This window comes from Lemur catta, chromosome 8 (assembly GCF_020740605.2).
Source record: "Lemur catta isolate mLemCat1 chromosome 8, mLemCat1.pri, whole genome shotgun sequence".
Taxonomy (NCBI): Eukaryota; Metazoa; Chordata; class Mammalia; order Primates; family Lemuridae; genus Lemur; species Lemur catta.
The window spans coordinates 102,353,475-102,359,462 of record NC_059135.1 but is presented as its reverse complement, the minus strand read 5'-3'; positions in this window follow the sequence as shown (position 1 = coordinate 102,359,462).

The following is a 5,988-nucleotide window of genomic DNA, read 5'->3' as shown; positions in this document are numbered from 1 at the left end:
AAGCTGACTAATATAGTGGGGAAAATATAAAAAAGAAGAAGAAGAGAGAGAATGATCAATACAACATTCAGTAAAATGGTTAATATGTCGGAGGAAGGAAGAGGTGACGGGGAGCTCTGAACTACGGTTCCTCTGTGTCTTAAGCAGGGTGGTGGGTGCAGTGTTTGTCTGATTTGTTATAGTAAGAACTGCACAGAGAGTTCACATACACTGTTCACTGTATGTTCCCAATGAGAGAATCACTAAATGACCTCCCCTCTGCCTGGTGCACAGAAGGTGGGACCTAGGAGGGAAGGACGTGCCCAGGGTCCCACGGTTGTTTACTGATGGGCCAGCCTTCTGGCTCCTGACCACACACCCTGCCGGTTTTAGGGACCAGTAGCCAGCTTTTGGGGGTGGGGTGGGGAACTGCTCTCGCCTCCCCACTCGTCCCCTCAGTCCTGGTCAGGAGCCAGCCCAGGCCACTTTCGAGAGCATTTCTCCAGCAGCCACCATTGGTGCACAGGTATCTAAGTCATCTGTCCAGGGACGGAGAGGCTCGGGCTCTGGTCATGAGGGGACTCGTGGCAGCCAGCTGTGGCCACCAGGAGAGTGAGCTGTGGGCTCTCCTGATATGTTTTGGAGCTGAGGCGACCAGATCCTGCCCTCCTCTCCCTTGCAGCTGGTCCTGCTGGCAGTGGGCAGATGACTTGAGAGTGGCCAGTGAGAGGCCCCACCTGGACCTGGAATCAGGAGCCAGTGACACCAGAGCGGGGCACCATGGTGGTCTCTGCAACGCCGCCTCCTGGGGACCCCCGCCCAGGCACTTGATCCACTTTCTTTCCGGTTAAACCAGCCAGGGGAGGATTTTGTTGCTGTGACTAAGAACATGGATTTGCACAGAACTTGGTACCAGGAAACAGCGTCCTTACAAGTTATGGATTTAAATAATATTATAGCAAAAGAAGACTTGAAGTCACGGGAAGCCCTGTCCTGAAGGTTCTACACTATAAACAGGATAATGCTCCCTAGCAACTTATAAATTTAACACAATCACAACCAATACTTGCAACAATTTTGCTCTTACAAAGAATTAAATGAACAAGGACAAGCAGGAATATTATGAAAAAGATGAGTTATGAGTAGGGACTGGCCCTACCAGATCCAGAAAGCAACATGGTGCTGGCACAGGGACAGCCAGATGCACAGAATGAGAAATAGTTCCAAGACACATGGCACACAGGTGTCAAGCCACTGTCCCTTGGTAAAACCCAGCCTCTACAGGACTCTTCGCCATGTGGAGCTGGGGCTCTGCAGACTCTTCTTGACTAGCTGCATTCCTGTTAGGCTCTGCAGGAGGGCCACTAGAGAGAACTGGAGGACACTGGGGTGCTAAGATACTGATCCTTCCTGTTTTGCTCCCTGTTCTTGTCTCATCGCCTGACAACAGCCCTTCCCCCAGCAGGAATGGCTGGCTCCAGTTTTCACCCTTTCAGATTCTCCCACTGTGGCAGCATCAGCCCACAGCCTCCCTGCCCCCCACAGAGGTCAGGGCTTCAGTGACATGAAGCCCTTCTGGGAGCTTCTGCATTCTGGTAACTCCAACCTCTTCCCTTGTCCGCAGTCCTTGAGGAAGAGCTGCTTACTGTGTTTCTCTCAGGGTCCCTTCCACGGGTTTAAATATGTTCAAACAATCCCCTGTGTTCAATTCTTCCTATTAAAATAATTAGTGTGGTTTTGTTCTTCTGAGTGGTCCCTGAGTGCTGTAATTAGAGAGATGCTAGATAGATGCACAGCTGATACATAGATAATAACAGCACCTCTCATCTCAGTGGGGCATGATGGATTATCCAATCAAGCCTGGCACCTGAGGCCATCCGGATAAAGACAATTTCCAGATTAATCAAATATTTAAACACAAAAAGGTAGAATGTACTATATTCTCACATCGTGGAAGCCCTTTCTGAATGGAACCCAGAAGTGTTACAAGGATATATTAATTGATTTATCTGTATAAAACTATAGAAGGGAAAAATACCATAAGTGAAGTAAAAAGACAAATCAAAAATTGTGACAAAATATTTGCTACTGATACCCAAAAAGAGCTAATTTCCTTAAAATATAAAGTAGTTTAACACTAATAACCCAATTAAAAATTGTCAAAGAACATACACACAGTCCACATAAAAGGAAATAGTCATGGCTCATATGAAAAGGTGATTGATCTCATACAACAGAGATGTAAGATAAAACCACAATGATATGCCATTTCTCACTTCTTGGTTTGGTAAAAATTCAGTAAATTAATAACACCTTCTGTTGGCAAAAGTATGATAAACTTGCCTTATGAAAATATAAATTGTTCAAACCTCCTGGGAGGGCACTTTGCAATAACTAACAACATTTCAAATATACACAATAATAATTCTATGTGATAGATACCACACCATCTTGACCATTTTGCAGATTAGGAAACTGAGACACACAGAGGTTAAGCATCTTCCCTAGAGCCACATATATAATAAATAGTAGAATTGGGATTCAGATTCAGACAGTCTGGCACTAAATACCATACTCAGAAATACACACAGTGTGAGTATTTCCCTCACACACATGACTCAGGGATTTCGTTCCTACCTCTTCATCCTACAGGTATAATCACACGTGTTCAAATTAAATACGATCAAGGATATTCATTGTACCAGAATACTGGAAAATAACCCATTTCTCTCTGAAAGAGAAATGCTTAAATAAGTCACACTACATCCATAAAATGGAATATAATAAAGCCTTTAAAAATAACTAAGGCTTATACACAAAAATCACAAAGACAGATTGTTGAGCGCAGAAAACAAGATGCAGAGGACTTGGTTCTGGTAGTGGTGAAGCAGCTTACAGAGGTCTATCCCTCATGCCATAAAATTGATACAAGCTGGACAAATCCTATAAAACAACCATAGAATGCATTGGCAAGAGCAACCAAAGCAGGCAGAAATTAAGGAACTACAACTCCTTGAACAAAGAAAACTCATGAGGTATGTTCCACATTTAGTGCAGCTCATCCCTGTGGGTTCTTCCATGCCCCCCAAGGAACAGCGCTGAAGCACAAAAGAACAGCCTAAAGACCCACATCACAGACAGAAAGGAACTCCAAAGAAGGGAGCCCCAAACTCTACGTACACACGCTCTTCAAGGTGTGGTCTAACTCATAAGCTGTGCAAAGGGCAGGGCTAGATTCTAAGAAACCAAGCAAAACATCAACCCCGGGAAGGAAAAGAGCTGATCAGAAGTTGCTGCAGCCACAGTGCTGGAGAAACAGAGCTGGAGTCAAGTCCTGCCAAGGGGGAGGAGACTTGCCGACCATCTCGGGCTCTCAGCTGCAGGGCAGGGCACGTGGGCAGCAGGGCCTACTCAAAGGGTAAGGGTACGTTACAGTGGCCTGCCCCAGTGGGCAGCAAAACATCCAGGTTGAAGCACAGTGAGAGCAAAACATGGAAAGTATAGAAAGGTATGGAAGATATGTGGGACATAAAAAAAAAAATCCAATATATCTATATCTGGAATCCCAGAAGCAGAAGTAGGAGATTTGGAAAGAAGCATTACCTAAAGAAATACTAAGTAAGAATTTTCAAAATCCATGAAAGGGGTCCAACCACAGACTAAGAAGCCCTCTGAATACCAAAGGGGATAGAGACAAACAAGACCGGACACTATACCAAAACTGCAGAGAATGGAAGACAGACAAAACATTGAAAGTAACTGCAGGAAAAAAGACACATTACCTTAAAGAGAGCAAAATTAACACGAGAAATAACGGAGGCCAGAAGAAGATAAAGTGATATCACAAAGCTCTGGCAGAAGGAAAAAGGCAAACCTAGAGCTTTACACCTAGTGAAAACATGCTTTAAAAACAAAAGTGAAATAAAGCAGATTTTATTTTTAAAAACTTAACAGAGGTGTTCCTCAAGAAACCTGAACAAGTAGGGGAAAAAATGTAGCCTTGAAAAAAGGGACTCTCCAGGATGCACGAGGCACAGAAAGAAACAGAGGAAACCAGAAAAGACAAGGGGTAAATACAAACACTGTCTACCTTAAAATGGTGTCTTTAGGGCTTAAAATATACAGAGATATAAAATAATAGTAATTACTTTTTAAATGAAAATGAATTAAACACTCCAATTAAAAGACAAATATTTTCAGACTGGATTTAACAAATAAAGTCCAACTCCACGTCATTTACAAAGCACAGCATGAAACATAGGGACACAGAAAAGATGGGGCAGCTAGAGCCAGGTCAAGGGTCCTCCCGCACCTGGCAAGCCTGAGGGGTCTGGATGCCACGGGCGGAGGGGCATGATGAATGTCGCCCGCAGCCTTGGAACCAGATGCAACAGTAGGGATTGTAGTTTTTGCTTTGTTTTGTTTTTGTAAGTACCCTCTTGTCTCAGCTCCCTTCCGAGCCGTGGGTTTCCCTGCCGTTCCGGGGCCGTGGCTTGCTGGCTTTGCCTCTCGGCAGGAAGTGAGGACGCTGCTTCCCACCGCAGTGCAAACGTGTAGCCGCGGGGACGACTGGGCGGGATCGGGGGCGTGGCCAGCCGTGCGGTTCCAGGGTGGGCTGCGTAGACACGACTTAGCTGTCCGGAGCGGCCCCAGCCACAGGCGGTTTCCTGAGAGCCTGAGGACCCATCAGCACAGGCTGGAAACTGGGAGGTGTTAATGCTCTTGGGGTGAATGAACGTTTCGCCAGCAGATGAGTTCTTCTCCGGGAGCGGCGAGGCCATGTCTCAGGCGACTGACCGAGGCGTCGCCGGAGCCGCACCCCCTTCCGCAGGAGCCCGGGATGCGCGTGCGCGCGGTCACACGCGCCGCGTCCTGGGCTCCGCTCTGAGGAACCCCAGGGAGCCACAGGCGAAAGGAGGAAATTCCAGGCCATTGTTCAGAGAGCGCAAATATCCGAATGTCTGACCTCATGAATAGAAAACATCTGAGGAGAAATTGAAACCGGTCTCTGAAAGTGTGACTGCATGCACAGATAGCAACGCCTGTCTGCAGTGGGCTGTGCGAGGTGACGCTCTAGGAGAGAGGCCCCGCTGCGCAGCTCCGGCTGAACGCCAGTTCTGTCCTGTCCCCTGTCTTTGCTTGTGCCCTCTCTCAAGCCCAGCCTCTCCCGATCTTCCCACATGCCCTCGCAGACGTTGCCCGGAGCCCTGCAGCCAGCCCCACGCCTGTGCCCACAGGGCAACCAGCGCTGTCTCTTGATAGAAAAGCTTGTCTCCAGAACTGGCTGAGCCCTTTGGCAGGGCACTGTGCCTCGCACGTGTGAGCAACTTCAGCACAGAGTTGACCCGGTTCATCCCCTCATCCCCAGGGGGCTTCTGAACGCGTCCACTCCATGGTCCCAGCTGGGTGCTGCAGGGAGCAAAATCCAACCCCTCAGACCTGGTAGGCAACCCTGCCAGTAGGACAAACTGCATGTGTCACCTGTCGACCACTCAGCACAGGTGGCGGGAGCCCAAGACCCCTTCCCAGGGAAAGGTCTTTCGGCGTAAGGTGCAGAGACGGGAGAAGGGATGCCTCCCTTGGCGTGCTCTGGGCCGAGTCCTTCCCTGACAACCACCCAGGACTCTGCCTGTCGCCAGCACCCTGCAGGGCAGCAGACAGATGGCGGGTTTGTCCAAACACAGGCGGAAAGATAAGAGGCAAGAGGCCTCGGGGGTTGCCTCAGAGGTGCCAAAGCTGGCAGGGGTCAGAGGACACTTGAAAACAGTCATCTGCTCTTGAAGAATCTATGGACCTGAATGGTTTGTCTTTTCCCCCAGCAGGAGCTGAGAGGAACAGGTCCCTTGCCTGGGAGGCTATAATGCCGTGTTCCTCTGGATTCTGTGAGCTCACTTCCAACTCACAGGGGCCTCAGCTTGAGCTGCCTGACCCGCATTTCACAGGCTGGACCCTGATGCCTGGAGTCAGGCTGTGGGGACACAGAGCCTTGGCCGCAGCGACCCAGCCTCC